This window comes from Tursiops truncatus, chromosome 9 (assembly GCF_011762595.2).
Source record: "Tursiops truncatus isolate mTurTru1 chromosome 9, mTurTru1.mat.Y, whole genome shotgun sequence".
NCBI lineage: Eukaryota > Metazoa > Chordata > Mammalia > Artiodactyla > Delphinidae > Tursiops > Tursiops truncatus.
The window spans coordinates 2,860,277-2,879,234 of NC_047042.1; the positions used below are offsets into that span (position 1 = coordinate 2,860,277).

General features: G+C 39.8%; 1 long non-coding RNA gene across 2 annotated transcripts in view; it reads left to right on the top strand.

Annotated features, from left to right (window-relative positions):
• Positions 1-18,958, top strand: part of LOC117313555 (uncharacterized) — a 93,068-nt gene that overhangs the window by 28,919 nt on the left and 45,191 nt on the right. For both annotated transcript variants that reach the window (XR_004528030.2, XR_004528029.2), the window contains exon 2: positions 2,639-2,768. This is a non-coding gene — a long non-coding RNA (uncharacterized lncRNA). The remainder of the gene's footprint in view (positions 1-2,638; positions 2,769-18,958) is intronic.

Sequence of the window (18,958 nt, forward strand, 5' to 3'; positions counted from 1 at the left end):
AGATGTAGCACATAAACTTTGTGTGATATATTTCATTATTATTTAGTTAAAAATATTGTGTAATTCCCTTTATGTTTTCTATCTTGATCAATGGATTATTTAGAAGTATGTTGCTTAACTTCCAAATAGTTGGGATTTTCTCTATCTTATAGTTATTGGTTTTTAATTCTGTTGTGGAAAGAGAATATACCCTGTAAGATTTCAGTCTTTATGAATTTATTTAGACTTCTTTTATGGCCCACTCTGTTGAACTTAACCATGCACAATGAAAAATGTGCATTTTGCTGTTAGATGTGGTATTCTACAAACATTAGGAAGGCTAAAGTGCTGACAGTCTTGAGCAGTGCATTCAGGATATCCTTTTTTATGACATGCATAGTATAGAATTGTTCTCTGTGGGAAGACCAGCCTAGTTGAATCTCACTCATCTGATATCTGTTGATTGTCTTCTTTTCCTTTTAAAAAAATAATTCATCCTATATTCCTGATTCTTTGTTGGGTAATTTTGTTTTTTATCTTAAATATCATGACTGTTAAGCTGTGGAGAGTTGGAAATATGTTATTTTTCTCTGATAAGTGTAGTTTCTTTTGTTGTAGCCAGGAATTAACTTGGTCGCATTCTCTTTCTTGTGCGGTATTTTCATTCTGTTCCCTGTGTATGTCAGGGGTCAGAAAGAGATGTGGGCAGGAAGAAATGACAGATCTCCTTTCTGACAATTTTCCTTCCAGGCTTCCACGGTCTACCTCCCTCTTCCATCAGCCATGGATGTCCACACTCAGCTCTCTTGTTCACTGGGCTTCTCAGACTCTGGTTTTCCCCCTGCACTTCTGCCACCTTATGCCATCCTGCCTGTGAATGCAGGAGACACACAAGAGGGTGGGCTCCCCACTGGAATCCACCAGTTTCTGTTCCATCTCCAGGGCCTCCAGGTCCAGAGTAGACAATTGTCTTCTGGGAGAAAGTCGGTCCCTGGGATTTTCCTCAGTTATAATAGGTCTTGGAAGTGCTCTCTGTCTTTACTTCACAATTCACTGTTCACTTGATATTTGATGTTTGCTCTTCCTTCACTTAACTCGTGGAGCATCATATGCATATTCACAATATATTCTTTATTAAACCATTTAAAAATTTAAAAATTTTCCTCTTTTTTTTAGTATTACATTCCTTTATTTTGGTTTGGAGCCTCATTTGAGTAGGAGATATTTATTCCTTCCTTTTTCATGCTTACTTTCTTCTCAAAGATATTGTTGTTGATTTTATCTGTCACCCACATGTCCCTAGAAGAGACCAGCTCACATATAGGTTTGGAGCTGTGTCTCCATGATATGTGGGTAACACACACCAGCCAGCATGTTTGGGTTCTGATGTGCAGTGTGCGTGCTGTCCTGGGCAGTGAGTTCCAGTACTGAGCCTGACTCTGGTCTCTGTCCTCAGGGAGGAATTTTCTTCTTTAGTATCCAACAGGCACCAAACTTTCGGTCAGCATGGCCTGTCTGTAGGCTCACAACCCATCAGACTAATGGGCTGCATACTCTTTCCTGCATTACTACTGTTTCATTTCTGTTCCATAGGAAGGTTTATCGCATTTTTGAGCCCAGCTATGTTTTTTTAAATTGTCTCTTTCTATATGCTATTCATCATTTAAGAGTGGTACATTGACTGTTTAAATCTCTTGCATTATGGTGGTTGCCTGGGGTTTGGTAGAGGGAGGGAATGGGAATTTATTGTTTAATGGAGATGGAGCTTCAGGTTGGGAAAGGGGAAAATGTACTGGAGATGGTTGGCGGTGATGGACACACAACAACGTGAGTGTATTTTACGCCACAGAACTCTACAATTAAAAATGGTTAAAATGGTAAATGACATGTCATGCATATTTTACCACGATAAAAAAATGAAAAGAGTTGAATTTAATTATGACATGACCCTACAATGGTTAACAATGTTGTATTGAAAACTGAACACATTTTAAAAATTATGGAGTTTAATTAAGCAAGGAATTATATTCCTATTAAAAATGCTAGTAAACCTGAAACCATATTTACTGCATGATCTAGAGCAGAAATAATCTACATTTTTTCTCATCAGTGTGAAGGACAAAATGTCAAAAAAAAACCCAACTGGGACTGAACACAGGTCTCTGGAGACCTCACACGTGTTTACAGTCATCAGTTTTCACCCTCTGAGCGTGTATTTTCAAGCAGTTACTAATCCACATAACAGGGCCATCTCCAAGCCATTCATTCCAGTTGTGTCTATAGAGGTATGATGTACTTGTTCCAGGGTCTTCCTGAAATCCTGGTACACAGACCCGTTGACCATCCAGGGGGCAATATCCAAAAAGTCATCACTATTATTGAACCTAATGATTCTCGTTCCATTCTCTGTGCTCAGTTTTGGTCAGCACACTTTTACTAAGTGTCTCTGATGTGTAGGTCATTGCAGTGATTGCCAGGAAGACAAAATAATCCCTGCCTTCAAGGGGTTTGTAGTGTGTGTATTGAGCACATAAACTATACTTATGTGATTAATTTTGTAATCTTGGTAAGATGCACTTTAAGGTCACCAACTAATGTTTGGGACTTTCACAGGTCCCATATCCATGACATTTAAAAGTATCTGTCTTTTCATCTTCAGAAACAGGAGCCAAGCATCACCTCCTCATCAGGAAGAGGGCACTTCCAGACAAGAGAGGCCGCATCCCCAACCCCCTGACCTGCACCAAGACCTACACAACCATGTCGATGTTTCTATGCTTAATTCTGTTGTGAGTTAAATTCTCAGCTGATTCAGACAATTCCTTTGGTTTGTTATCTCCATTTCACCTGCAACAGGCATCCTTATAGAAATAATTCCACAGGTCTCCTACTGGCTTAATCTATCTAATAATTCCTATGCAAGTGTCACTCTATCCTGTTTCTAAAGATATGGCTTCTGTTTATTTTGCTTCTCTTTTGTTGTACAAGAATCTGTCCCTCACGGTAAAGGCAAGTTAGTGAAAACTTGATGAGGAGAGAATTTGCAACTGACATTCTTAAAAGCCAGAGAAAAAATAGAGTCCATAAATATTAACTATGTTCACTAAGAAAACAGAATGCGGAAAAGGATGACAAACGATAGTTCCCATTTTAAATGAGTAACAAGCAGTTTTGTAAAATTACTTTCTCACCAATCCTTACTTGCCAGCAATGCTGCAAACCCTGTCCCAGGGATTTCAATAAGATGTTTGTCTCTATTTTTGCTCTGATGCAGGTGATAATACATGGTTAGAGACAGTCTTGCTTATGTGTATGGTCTAGCAGCAAAACATCCAATATCTTTCTGGTGTTGTGAGTCAGAATTATTGAATCCTGGTCCTGGGGCCCTTCTGGAGGCCTGGTGTTTGCATATTTGATGTGGGAATGGCCTTGAGTGTTTCCCAATGCTCTCAGCCTTGCTTTGTGGGTGCTTCTTAATCTCCACGTCCTAGAGGTGACAACATGGTGTCCTGACAGCTGCACCCACCGCTGCACTTCCTTAGCCAAGGGCTTAATAGCCTTAGTTTCCTTTTTTTTTAAATTTTATTGAAGTATAGTTGCTTTACAATGTTGTATTAATGTCTTCTGTACAGCAAAGTGACTCAATTTATATATATATATATTCTTTTTCATATTCTTTTCCATTATGGTTTGTTACAGAATATTGAATGTAGTTCCCTGAGCTATACAGTAGGACCTTGTTGTTTTTCCATCCTATATATAATAGTTTGCCTCTGCTAATCCTAAACTCCCATTCCTATGGAAAATAGTATGGAGGTTCCTCAAAAAACTAAAATTAGAGCTACCATATGATCCAGCAATCCCACTCCTGGGGATATATCTGGAAAAAAACCACAGTTCAAAAAGTTACACCCACCCTTATGTTCATAGTAGTAGTATTCACAATAGCCAAGACATGGAAGCTAAATGTCTATTGACAGAGGAATGGATAAAGAAGATGTGGTACATATATACCATGGAATATTACTCAGCCATATAAATGCATGAAATAATGCCACTTGCAGCAACATGGATGGACCTAGAGATGATCACACTAAGCGAGGTAAGTCAGCCTTAGTGTTCTAACCAGTAAAGTGGAGGAAATGACAGGCTCCTTTTGGGTGATGAGCATGGTGTGCTCCCAGGGCTCCAGCCAGGCTCTAGTAATGATTCATCATGACGAGCAGCCTGGTGTAGCCTCAGTTCTGTGGGAAAACATCTCATGTAATCATCTCAGCTATTTTCCTCTGCTAGGAAAAAAAAGTGTAATCCAAGAGCTGCGCCTTCTTGCCTGCATTTTCATTGATCTCTTCTAAGCTCATTTCTAACGCCTCTTGCCTGGGGCTCCGCTGCTTTTGCCTCCCAACCCCAGTCCCCTTCCTAACTGCTCCTGGTAGCAGTGAGTCACACTGTGTATATTGGGGCTGAAATTCTTGGGCTTATGAAAAAGTGTTACAGAAGTAGGTCCCTGGGCACTGGCGTTTCTTGGAGAATTTCATGTTTGTGTTTATTTTTTCTGTCCTAAGTCAGGTAAGATTCTTTCAGCTCTGTGTAACAGAAAACCTCAACTGAACTTGCTTAAACAAAGGGGATTTATTATTTTATCTGACAAGAGAGGAGGGGGCAGGAGGGCCTCAGGGTTGACTAGTTCAGGGACTTAATAACTTCATCAAAGGACCTTGATACAATGCCACTCTTCCCCAGGTAAATGACCTCCTGGGCTTTTAAGCCATCTCTGATTCCATCCCCTGGGGAGCTTTATTTCCACGTGTCGTGCCTGGGACCGCAGTCTATCCATCTAGAGCTCTGTATTTGGATTATTCAATTGTTTATCTTGCTGGTTCAGTGGTGATCCTTATGAGGTCATAATCCATGTCCCATTCAGATGTAAAGTCACAAGTCCCCTGCAAAACACAAAGCACAGGCTGAGTGCCCCATAAATCCTTTCTTATGGGAAGCAAGGGAGAAAGGCAGGTGACAGAACTTCTGCTTAATATCTGGGATTGAGCGACTGGTCCCTTTGAGACATTAACGTGATTCGGAGCCCTGTGCAAACTGGAAACAGCTACACAAGAGACCCTCTGCCTCTGGTTTAGGACCTCACTCCTAGATACAGACTGAATGGCCGTGTCCCCCCCAAATTCGTGAGGTGAAACCTGGCCCCCAAGGCGATGGTCTTTGGAGGTGGGGCTTTAGGGAGCAGCTTAAGTCGTGAGGGTGGAGCCGTCCTGCTGGCATTACTGTCCTCATAAAAGAAACTCTAGAAGCCCTTCCCCCTCCCACCATGTGACAGCACAGTGAGAAGACAGCCGTCTGTGAACCAGGAAGGGGGCCTCACCAGACACCAGGTCTGCTGGGGTCTTGATCTTGGACTTCCAGCCTCCAGAGCTCTGAGACGAAAATGTCTGTTGTTTGTAAGCCCCGGTCCAGGGTACTCTGTTCTAGCAGCCTGGAAGGACTGCAGGACTCCCTGAACCCTGCCCCAGAATGACTCCTGTGCCGAGGCCCAGACGCCTAAGTCTAGGCTAGGTGTCGGGGGGTGGAAGGAACACGGTCCCCTCGTGCAGCTTCTCAGCAGAAGATGTGGCTCCAGGATTGTCCTTGGAGGGGCTGTGGGCACCAGCGGCCCCTCGGAGTACAGTCCCACCAGGACAAGGAGCCCGATTTCCTTAATACTTATCGTACAACGCTGTCTGTGACCGTACGCATTTCCATCCTTTCCCCTGTGGGAGGAAGGGGTAGGGCGGAAGGACCACGGAGGGTGAAGTCAGGCATATGTGATGGGAAATCCCATCTTGTGCGAGAAACTGGCAAGTCATGTCGTCTCTCTGAGCCTCAGGTTCCTCCTCTGTCCCAAGAGCGGCCACGCTGAGGTCGGGTCTGTGGTCACTGGGCTGCCGTGCTGGAGCCCCATGTGCTGTCTGTGAATCTCCGTCTCCCGCTTCCTAACAGTGAAAGGAGAGCTACCTTTTATTTAGGCCACACTTACTTCTCTCAAACCCATAAGCCTTGATCCCTGCTTTGACCCTTAGAATTCACAAATCTGGTACGAGTTTGTATAATTCACGTGGAAGGTGAGAATGAGGGGGAAAAAACACGGAAACTTTGTTGGCAACAAACCCATCAATTTCCATCCTGGTTTGTGTCTGTGGGGGAATGATGACAGTGGGAGAAAGGTCAAGGTCGCTGAGCAATGAGGGGAAGCTTTGCAGGACAATGGAGCAGAAAGGACCCTCCTCCTCTGCGGCTACAGGGGCCCCAGGCCCTTTCCCACAGAGAAGAGCTAGTCATAGAGCATTTTTGCAGGATGTGTTCTCAGAGGGGGTCCCTTTGGCCAAGTCACAAATCCAAGGCATGTTTGCACCATGTGGGGTGGAAAAGACCATCCAGGGTGATGGGGGTAACAGGAGACCTACGTGGTCTCCAGTGCTGTGTGTTCAGTGGGGCCTGGGGTGGGCAGAGGCTGGCTGAGCCCGGCACCAACACGGGAGGGCAGCAGGTGGGTCTCAGACATCGATATGGGGATCAGGTAGGACACGGGTGACACTCGAATGGCAGGGCTGGAGCCAGGCCTGTCTGACCGGTCAGCGTGGGAGGGAAAGCCTGTGTCCTTTTGTCCTTAGTGAAGTGTGGCCTAGAGTTTTCCAACGGTCTCTTCATCTGACTTTATTTGGAGTTGAAAGCAAACTGAGGTGTGGCTGAGGAGCCAGGCCTGTCCCCTGAGGCCCTGATGACATTGGGTTGCTGTCCTGGGAACTTGGGGACCCACAGAGAACCTGCACATGGCTGAATGGGCCCTGCTGGGGCCTCTCCGGGGCCTCGCCCCGCTATCCACAGCTGCACGAGCCTGCGGTCTCTGGCAGTGGCTTTGGTCACTAAGGAGATGCTGTCACCGCCTGGGGTGTGGTGACCTTCCCTACCTCCAGATTCCCAAAGCCAGGGGTGGTGTCAATGGTAACAATCACAGGTGGTGCTTCCCTGGCTTTTACAGCTGCTGGACACAGTGTCTAAGCTCTTGTCACCATCTCGCAGTCAGATAAGTGCTGTTATTACCCCACTTTGCAGTTGAGAAAGTTGAGGTTGCAGGAGGTCAGCCAATGGCCCGAGTTCCCACAGATGGTCCAACCGGCAAAGCCAGTCTGTCCCCTTCCGTAGCTTTAACCTTGGCCGCCCACTCGGATCACCTGAAGAGAGTAAGTCCTTCACCTGGTCCCCCTCTGGCTCCACAAACCTTGACCTGGGTGGGGGGTGCCCTAGCTCTGCCACGCAGCCTGGAGCAGCCCTGCCTGCCTGGTGCCCGGGCCCCTTCTGGGCTGGCTCTCACAGCGGTCAATGTCAAAGCCACAGGGCAGGGTCAGCACCCTTGGCTGCATTTTTCTTCAGTTAGAAGAGTTTTTTCTAGGCAATTGCAAGCATCAGGCAGGAAGAAAGGCAATCACTGTCTTTCTAAATCATTTTTCACATCCATTGCAAATGCTTTTCTGCTTTCTTCAGAAATGTCCTTTCATCTTCCCATTTTTTCCAAGGTTGTTGATCTTTTCTCCAATTCACTGGCGCTTCGTCCTTCATTCTACCTTCAGAGTTTATCTATTCAAGACTCGCAGACTGTTTCATGAAACAAACCATGTCTCATTTTCCATTAAATATTAATATCAGTATAATAGACCTGAGCCATAAGAGTTTTTAATCATCTCACTTTTGATCATTAAATCCCATTTCAGTCCATTTGTGATGTCAGTAATATGAATTGTAAAAGGTTCACTGCCCAGGCTTTAGCATCACAAGAAAATTACCTTCTGCCGTGATTTCATCTCCTGATTTCCCTATATGTTTACCCAGAGCATAGATAAATAGATCTGAGTCCAGATTTTTAGACAAGGTGCTATTATTAGGATGTATGAAAATCCATCTTTGCAGCCTCTAACTGGTTACAAAATGCAAGATGTGGGCTGAGGCTGACTATTGGAAACTAGAGATATTTCCGTCAAAGCAGGGTGATTTTCCCTCCATAGGAGAAAGGAGTTGAAAAATCCCGAAGTTTCCCTATCAGACAGCATGTGAAACAGAAAAGTGAAAACCAGGAGAGAATAAGAAGACAATTTTTGTGGTAAAAAGGTGGGAAGCCCTGAAAATAAGCTCTGGAAAGCCATTGTGGATTGATTCATGAGAAACCCACCTGGAGATTTAAGCAGTAATTTCAACCCAGTCTTTGATGTGGGGTTCACTTCACATAGCAAGGTGCCAGGTTTATTCAGGTGCTGTTCGTGTTATAAAGAGAACTCTGAGTGTTCAGGGGTCAAAACAAAGCTTCGAAACAACTGGTCTGTTCCTGAAATCATCCGATCGCAAGTAAACAGCAGTGTAAAGGTCTTACCGACAAATGACATCAAACTCCGACCGACTGAACGCTGCCATGGCAGCTGAGCTGGGAGATGGTGGTCTGTGCAGGGCAGTGTCAGAGTGTGACGACACATACTTTAAAATATGTCGGAACTGATGAGATCCAGTGGTGGTCATGGTGGCACAGCAGTGTGAACGTATTTAATGCCGCTGAACTGTACGCTGACAAATGATTAAGATGGTATATTTCACGTGTGTCTTTTAGAACAACAAAAATTTTGGAAAAAATACATGGAAAATAACAAAAAGGAAAACTGAAAGGCATAATATTTTGTAATGACAGGTGTGTGAGGTCTGGGACATAAAGGTTAAATCTATGAAAAGGCAAATATCATGAAGTAGAATGCAACATAGCATTGAATTTTTAAGATGAAAGTTCAAGACCATTTCAAGCTATGTCAACCCATGTGGGGTTTGATTTCAGTTTAGTTGAGTCTTGGGTACCCATTCATTTTCTGCTTTCTAAGTTTGTTTTTTTGTTTTTATCAAGACTGTGTATGCATATGGTTTAAACACTATGATCCTTCTACAAGACTTCCTATGCAAATTATGAGTATGTTCACTGTCTCTGCTGCCATCGTTTCTTCCTCCCTGCAGGAAATGACCTTTAAATTCTCCACCAATTTTTTAAATACATACATTCATGTCTGTAAATAACGGCACACATTGCTGCTTGCTGACTTCGGCCTTAGATGTCATCTACTAGTTTCCCACCACGGAAGATGAGGACTTAGCTTACTTCTCAGCCTAGAGCCCCATACGTGTAAGTTCCTATGCCTCTATCCACCCAACATCTACATCATCACTTTAGTTGGGTAAGTACTTAGTGGTCCCACTATCACGATTTTATAACTGTTATGGACAGCTGAGCTGTGTAGTACACACTAATCACTTTTCCTTTCCTTATTCTTGTTTACTGGAGTTACTGCTTTTCTTGTCTAGTTTGCCCCTGGACTGCTCCAATGTGCATTGATCAATGGCTACATTTATTACACAGACTCCATCTTGGGATTTCCCTTTCCCATATTCCGAGGATTCCCATTTTTTTCTCTCCTGTCCCTCATGCCCTTCTCTTTCTTGGTTGAGTCCAAAGCTCAGAAAACTATGGCCCCCAGACATAGTTTTTGGTTTTTTTTTTTTTCTTAATCAAGTTTTTCTGGGGCACAACCATGCCCATTTACCTGTGTGTTGTCCATGGCTGCTTTCAGGCTACAATGATAGCCGAGTGTGGAGACAGACAACACAGCCTCAAAGCCTAAGATATTTACTATCTGGTCCTTAACAAAAAGGTTTGCCAGACCTTCATTTACTCTATCCTTGTGTCAACGTACCTCATCTATTTCCAAAAGGTTACAGGGAAGAATATAAAGATGTTTGAGACTTTGTAGGCCTGAAATATCTTATTTTCTATTTTCAACGACAGTTGACCCTTGAACAACATGGATTTGAGCTGCCCAGGCCAACTTACATGCAGATTTGTTTTTCCATATATATAGTGCCTGTATTTTCATTGTACAGATCTTTAAACGAACTAAGCGTGGGGAATAGTTTGTGTTCCATGAGAGATCACAATACGTGGAATCAAAAGAACTAGCGTTTGAGTCCCGATTCCATCCAGACTGTATCAGCTTCCTGCCTTTAGATGAATCATTTATCAATTCCTCGGTTTTAGAGGCAGAGATAGCAGTTGCCAGATTCCTTGACTGTTTGGGGGTAGGTGGGAGCCCCTAACCCCTGCAGTGTTCAAGGGACAACTGTACAATTGCTGGGTTGGCTGGATAGAGAATTCTAGGTTAAAAAAAGTAATTTATCTCAGGAACCTTCAATAAACATTTTATTGAAGTAATTATACAGTAAAATATAACAAATATTTATAAAACATTCACACTTACGTAGCCATCATTCAAATCAAGATCTAGAATATTCCCAGGACCCAGGAGCCATCCTACAGTCCCCACCATGTCATTACCCTCCCCTCAAAGGTGACCTTTATTCTGACTTTGTCACTGTAATGTTGTTTTGCCTCTTATAGAAACTTGTATTAATGGAATCACACAGTATTTTGTGTCTGTCTTCATTTTCTGAATAAAACATTTGTTAGATTCATCCTCGTGGTTGTGCTGTGCTTGCTCTATGCTGTACAGCATTTCATTGTATGAATAAATCAGACTTTATTTTTCCTTTCTATTTTTGATGGACATCTGGGTTGTTTCCAGTTTGGGGCTATAATGAATAGAGCTGTTATAAGCATTCTTGGATGTGACTGAGTGAATTTTCAGGCATTTTTATTAGGTACCTAACAGGAATTTCTGAGGGACAGGGTCACACTTACACAGCTTAGTGGACGCTGCTAAATTGTCTTCCAAAGTGATAGTTGAAATTTATATGTCCATCAGCAACTTATGAGCCTTCCAGTTGATCTACATCCTCCCAACACTAGGTATGGTCTTTAAAAGATTTTATTCATTCTGATGGGTGTGTTTCGTATCTTGTTGGTTTTATTTTGCATTTTTCTGCTGGTCAGTAATGTTGAGTTCCTTAGCATATGCTATTGATCATTTGGATATCCTTTTTTGTGAAGGATCTAGACAGTATTTGCCCATTTTTAACTGAGTTACTTATCTTTTTTTGTTGATTTGGGGTGATGAATTGAAATGACATATTTGTTGGAAATTAGGTGGCCGTATTTATGTGTGGGTCTGTTCCACTGGTTTGGTTTTCTATCTTTGCATCAGTATCACAATATTTTAACCAATACAGCTTTAGACAAGTCTTTCTAGCTGGTGGTGTAAGTGCTCCAACGTCATCTTCTTCAGAACTATCTTTGTTATTTCCATTCCTTTGAATTTTAGAATAGCCTTATCAGTTTCCACCAAAAGTCCACTGGGATACCAGCTGAGATTTCACTGAATATATAGATCACTTCGAGGAGAATTGATTTCTGTTTTAGTCTCCCAGTCCTTATGATTTGTGAAATCTGTATTTCCAAATTATCCTGCTTGTTAAAATTTGTATCCCCAAATCGATACCTGTGGCATTTGGGGGTCGTTGTGGGTATGATTAGAGTGGTGACGATTTCAGGTTGCCTGGTGGACACGTTTGCAGCTGAGATAGAGCAAGGCGAGCCCCGCTTTCTTGTTTCAGCTCTCACACTAGTGGTAAACAAGCGTCCTTTTCACGGTTAACTTAGTGCCACAGTTTTCAAAGTTTTGTGCCTTTTGTTGGCGATTTTTCTGTTTAAAATGAGGTGATGCCTAGGGATGCTCAGCACAAGAAGGTTATGATGTGCCTTGTGGATAAAATACACGTGTTAGAGGAGCTGTGTTTAGTCATGGATTATAATGGTGTTGGTCGGGAGTTCGATGTTAATTAATCAATAGCATACATTAAATAAGGTGCTTGTCAAAATGTTGTGACCAGAGGTTTGCAGGAATCTAACCTCAGGTTTCCCCGGGGAGCAACGGTCAGTATTCACTGATCCAGTGTTTGCAGACATCATAGAACATAAGTACTGCGAACAACAAGAATCGGTTGTATTTCCCACTGTAAATTTGACTTTTTGACTTAAAAAAAAAAACTGAAGTATGGTCGATTTACCATAATATATTAGTTTCAGGCGTACAACATAGTGATTCAATATTTTTATAGATTATACTCCATTTAAAGTTATTAGAAAATAATGGGTATAATTCCCCGTGCTGTGCAATACATCCTTTTTGCTTACCTATTTTATACATAGTAGTTTATATCTCTTCATCCTCTATCCTCATCTTTCCCCTCCTCCCTTCCCTGTCCCTACTGGCAACCACTGGTTTGCTCTATGTATCTGAGGGTCTGTCTCTGTTTTGTTATATACATTCATTTGCTTTATTTTTTAGATTCCACATGTAAGTGATATCACAGAGTATTTGTCTTTCTCTGACTTATTTCTAAGCATAATACCCTATAGGTCCATCCATGTTGCTGAAAACGGCAGAATTTCTTTCTTTTTTAGAGCTGGGTAATATTCCATTGTATGTATGTACCACGTCTTCTTTATGCATTCCTCTGTTGATGGACACTTAGGTTGCTTCCATGTCCTGGATTATTTCCCCCTGTAAATCTGGATCTTTAGTTTTTCTTGGCAAACTTGAGTCTGTTTCTGTGTAGAGGTTTGCACATGTTTTGTTAATGTTTGAGTTTTTTGGATGCTATGTGAAATATAACTTTCTATTTGTTTGTGACTAGTATATAGAAAATAATTCACCTTTGTATAATGATACTGTATCCAGTGACCTTAATGAATTTGCTTATTAATTCTAATAGTTTGTAGATTATTTTCAATTTTTCCCCATATACCATTATATCATCGGTGAATAATTGCAGTTTTACTTCTCTTTTTTTCCCTCAATTTTCATCTTTTAATTTTTCTGGCCTTTATCACTCTGGCTATGACTGCCTATAAAGTATCAAATCTAAGTGGGGACAGTGGATGTGGTGGTTAGTTTTATATGTCAACTTGGCTGGGCCATGATACCCAGTTTTCGGTCAAATATCAGTCTAGATGTTACCGTGAAAGTAGTTTTTAGATGTGATTACCATTTAAATCAGCAGACTCTGAGTAAAGCAGATGACCCTCCACAATGTGGGTGAGCCTCATCCAATCAGTTAACAGGTAAAGGTCATAAGAGAAAAACAATGAGGTCCTCTAAGAAGCGGGGATCTGCCTGCAGCCTTCCCTCAGAGTAACATCAGTTCTCCCCTGCGTCTCCATCCTGGGGAGATGCTCTGCAGATTTCAGACTTGCAACCCCACAATCTTGTGGGCCAATTCCTTAAAATTCATCTCTCTTTCTACCAAAAATATTAATGTTTTGGTAGGTGCCATTAATCAGATTTAGGAAGTTCATTCTATTCCTAGTTTACTGATTTTTAAAAAATTATTAATAGGTATTAAATATTAGCAAAACCTATTGTTTACTATCAGTTGTGAAGCCTGTATGATTTTTTTCCTCTGTCCTGTTAATGTGGTAAATTACAATACTGATTTTCAAATGTGAAACCAAGTTTGCAGTCCTGGAAACTTATTCATGATCTTTTAAATGTATTGGCAGTTTTGATATTTTGCATCTCTGTTCACGAAAAGGATTGGCCATTTGTTGTAATGTCCTTGTCTGGATTTGTTATCAACATTATAGACTCAGAAAATGAGTTGTTAATTATTCACTCCTTTTCTATTCTCTGGAAGAGTCTGTGAAGATAGTTGTACATATTACTTCCTATTATTTTAATGCCTGTGGAATCTTTATTTCAGTGTCTCTTTTAAATAGGAATGTTGATAACTTGTATTTAATTTTTTCTCGACAAGTCTTGCTAAAGGATATCAATTACATTAGTCTTGTCTTAGATCATTCAGTCTGCTATAATACAATACCACAGACTGGGTGGCTTAGAAACAGGAGAAACTTATTTCTCACAGCTCTTGATGCTGGCAAGTCCAAGATCAATGTGCCAGCAGAGTTGGTGTCTGGTAGTTTCCTTGTTCATACGTCTGTCTTTTCACGGTGCCCTCACCTGTTGTAAGGGGTAAGCAAGATCTTTGAGTTTAATTTGAGGGAAGAGAGATGTTAGATCATTGATTTTCAGTCTGACTTCTTTTTAGCCCCCTCCTTTTTTATACCCTATTAAGATTATTGATTTCCCTTTAAAATTGCATTAGCAATATCCCACAAGTTTTGATACATTATAATTTTATTACTATCTAGTTCAATACATTTTCTAATTTTCATTTTGATTTCTTCTTTAATCCATGGGATATAAAGAAGTGTATTGCTTAATTGTGAAATCTTTGGGAATTTTTCTAGTTTTTTAAAAAATTTTTGATATCTAGCTTAATTCTACTGTGGTCAATCTATACGGTAGTCTTCTAAGGTTTGGTGTATCTGTTATATTAGTTAATGTTCTGTGTGTACTTGAAAAGAATGTGTATTTTGCAGTTTGAGGCTAGAGTGCTTCATGTATGTCAAATAGATCAAGATTGTCAAATGGATCAAGTATTAAGAGCTACTATGCCATATTGATTTTTGTGTTTGTTTTCTCTAAACTTTACTGAGAAGATGTGTTTGAAATCTCCAAAGGTGATTGTGAGTTCTTCTTTTAGTACTATTATTTTTTGATTTATATATTGTGATCCTATTAGGTACATACACATTTAGAATTGTTCTACATTTGTAAGCTTTTAAAAATTTCTTTAATACTTAGGTATAGAAGCCTGCATTGTGTGAAATTAGCATAGATATACCATCTTGCTTTACCTAGCATTTGTACAACATATCTTTTTCTTTCTTTTACTTTTAACCTTTCTTATAATTTAAGGTGTGTCTTCTGATACTATCATAGGTTTTTAAAAATCCAGTCTGACAATCTTATTATTTTATTTGTAGCAATTTTTCCACTTATATTTAATGTAATTCCTAATATATTTGGGTTTTAATCTAACATTTTATTAATCATTTCTGTTTTTTCTGTACAACCTCTTCTATTCTTCTCACTGCTGCTTCACATTAGCTATCAATTTTACACTTGGTAGTGTATGTGTGACCATGCTACTCTCTCACTTCGTCCCAGCTTACCCTTCCCCCTCCCTGTGTCCTCAAGTCTATTCTCTACATCAGCATCTTTATTCCTGTCCTGCCCCTAGGTTCTTCAGAACCATTTTGTTTGTTGTTTTAGATTCCATATATATGTGTTAGCATACGGTATTTGTTTTTCTCTTTCTGACTAGCTTCACTCTATATGATACTCTCTAGGTCCATCCACCTCACTACAAATAACTTAATTTTCTTTCTTTTTATGGCTGAGTAATATTCCATTGTATACATGTGCCACATCTGCTTTATCCATTCATCCGTCGATGGACACTTAGGTTGCTTCCACATTCTGGCTATTGTAAATAGAGCTGCAATGAGCATTGTGGTACATGACTCTTTGAATTATGGTTTTCTCAAGGTATATGCCCAGTAGTGGGATTGCTGGGTCATATGGCAGTTCTATGTTTAGTTTTTTAAGGAACCTCCATACTGTTCTCCATAGTGGCTGTATCAATTTACATTCCCACCAACAGTGCAAGAGGGTTCCCTTTTCTCCACACCTTCTCCAGCATTTATTGTTTGTAGATTTTTTGATGATGGCCATTCTGACCTGTGTGAGATGATATCTCAATGTAGTTTTGATTTGCATTTCTCTAATGATTAATGATGTTGAGAATTCTTTCATGTGTTTGTTGGCAATCTGTATATCTTCTTTGGGGAAATGTCTATTTAGGTCTTCTGCCCATTTTTGGATTGAGTTGTTTTCTTAGTTTCACATTGAGCTGCATGAGCTGCCTGTATATTTTGGAGATTAATCCTCTGTCAGTTTCTTTGTTTGCAAATATTTTCTCCCATTCTGAGGGATGTCTTTTCATCTTGTTTATGGTTCTCTTTGCTGTGCAAAAGCATTTAAGTTTCATTAGGTGCCATTTGTTTATTTTTGTTTTTTTTTTCCATTTCCCTAGGAGGTGGGTCAAAAAGGACCTTGCTGTTATGTATGTCATAGAGTGCTCTGCCTATGTTTTCGTCTAAGAGTTTTATAGCGTCTGGCCCTACATTTACGTCTCTAATCCATTTTGATTTTATTGCTGTGTATGGTGTTAGGGAGTGTTCTAATTTCATTCTTTTACATGTAGTTGTCCAGTTTCCTAGCACCACGTATTGAAGAGACTTTCTTTTCTCCATTGCATATTCTTGCCTCTTTTATCAAAGATAAGGTGACCATAGGTTCATGGGTTTAACTCTGGGCTTTCTATCCTCTTCCATTGATCTGTATTTCTGTTTTTGTGCCAGTACCATACTGTCTTGATTACTGTAGCTTTGTAGTATAGTCTGAAGTCAAGGAGACTGATTCCTCCAGCTCCATTTTTCTTTCTCAAGATTGCTTTGGCTATTTGGGGTCTTTTGTGTTTCCATACAAATTATGAAATTTTTTGTTCTAGTTCTGTGAAAAATGCCAGTGGTAGTTGGATAGGTATTGCAATGAATCTGTAGATTGCTTTAGGTAGTATAGTCATTTTCACAATGTTAATTCTTCCAATCCAAGAACATGGTATATCCTCCCATCTGTTTGTATCATCTTTAATTTCTTTCATCAATGTCTTACAGTTTTCTGCATACAGGTCTTTTGTCTCCTCAGGTAGGTTTATTCTTAGGTATTTTATTCTTTTTGTTGTAATGGTAAATGAGAGTGTTTCCTTAATTTCTTTTTCAGATTTTTCTATTTCTTTCTGGTTCAGTCTCAGGAAGTTGTGGTTTTCTAAGAATTTATCCATTTCTTCCAGGTTGTCCATTTTATTTGCATATAGTTGCTTGTAGTAATCTCTCATGATCCTTTGTGTTTCTGCACTGTCAGTTGTTACTTCTCCTCTTTCATTTCTAATTTTATTGATTTGAGTCTTCTCCCTTTTTCTCATGATGAGTCTGGCTAGTGGTTTATCAATTTTGTTTATCTTCTCAAAGAACCAGCTTTTAGTTTTATTGATCTTAGCTATTGTTTCCTTCATTTATTTCTGATCTGATCTTTATGATTTCTTTCCTTCTGCTAACTTTTGGGTTTTTGGGTTCTTTCTTTAATTGCTTTAGGTGCAAGGTTAGGTTGCTTATTTGAGATGTTTCTTGCTTCTTGAGGTAGGATTGTATTGCTATAAACTTCCCTCTTAGAAATGCTTTTGCTGCATTCCACAGGTTTGGGAGTGTCATCTTTTCATTTTCATTTGTTTCTAGGTATTTTTTTTTGACTTCTTCTTTGATTTCTTCAGCAATCTCTTCGTTATTTAGTAGTGTATTGTTTAGCCTCCATGTGTTTGTATTTCTTACAGATTTTTTTCCAGTAATTGATATCTAGTCTAATAGTGGTGTGGCTGGAAAAGATACTTGATATGATTTCAATTTTCTTAAATTTACCAAGGATTGATTTGTGACACAAGATATGATCTATCCTGGAGGATGTTCCATGAGCACTTGAGAAGAAAGTGTATTCTTTTGTTTTTGGATGGAATGTTCTATAAATATCAACTAAGCCCATCTTGTTTAATGTATCATTTAAAGCTTGTGTTTCCTTAATTATTTTCATTTTGGATAATCTGTCCATTGGTGAAAGTGGGGTGTTAAAGTCCCCTACTATGATTGTGTTACTGTCAATTTCCCCTTTCATAGCTGTTAGCATTTGCCTTATGTATTGAGGTGCTCCTATGTTGGGTGCATAAATATTTATAGTTGTTATATCTTCTTCTTGGATTGATCCCTTGATTGTTATGTAGTGTCCTTCTTTTTCTCTTGTAATAGTCTTTGTTTTAAAGTCTATTTTGTCTGATATGAGAATTGCTACTCCAACTTTCTTTTGATTTCCATTTGCATGGAATATCTTTTTACATCCCCTCACTTTCAGTCTGTATGTGTCCCTAGGTCTGAAGTGGGTCTCTTGTAGACAGCATATATACAGGTCTTGTTTTTGTATCCATTCAGCCAGTCTATGTCTTTTAGTTGGAGCATTTGATCCATTTACATTTAAGATAGTTATCAATATGTGTGTTCCTATTACCATTTTCTTAATTGTTTTGGGTTTTTTACTGTAGGTCTTTGCCTTCTCTTGTGTTTCCTGCCTAGAGAAGTTCCTTTAGCATTTGTTGTAAAGCTGGTTTGGTGGTGCTGAATTCTCTTAGCTTTGGTTTGTCTGTAAAGGTTTTAATTTCTCTGTCAAATCTGAATGAGATTCTTGCTGGGGAGAGTAATCTTGGTTGTAGGTTTTTCCCTTTCATCACTTTAAATATGTCCTGCCACTCCCTTCTTGCATGCAGAGTTTCTGCTGAAAGATCAGCTGCTAACCTCATGGGGATTCCCTTGTATATTATTTGTTGCTTTTCCATTGTTGCTTTTGATATTTTTTCTTTGTATTTAATTTTTGGTAGTTTGATTAATACGTGTCTTGGCATTTTTCTCCTTGGATTTATCCTGTATGGAACTCTATGCTCTTCCTGGATTTTACAGACTATTTCCTTTTCCCTATTAGGGAATTTTTCAACTATAATCTCTTCAAATATTTTCTCAGTCCCCTTCCCTTTTTTTTTCTTCTTCTGAGACCCATGTAATTCTAATGTTGGTGCATTTAATGTTGTCCCTGATGTCTCTGAGACTGTGCTCAATTCCTTTCATTCTTTTTTCTTTATTCTGCTTTGTAGTCGTTTTTTCCAGTATTTTATCTTCCAGGTCACTTATCCATTCTTCTGCCTCAGTTATTCTTCTATTGATTCCTTCTAGAGAATTTAAAATTTCATTTATTGTGTTGTTCATCATTGTTTGTTTGATCTTTAGTTCTTCTAGGTCCTTGTTAAACATTTCTTCTGTTTTCTCCATTTTATTTCTAAGATTTTGGATCATCTTTACTATCATTACTCTGAATTCTTTTTCAGGTAGCCTGCCTATTTCCTCTTCATTTATTTGGTCTGGTGGGTTTTTACCTTGCTCCTTCAT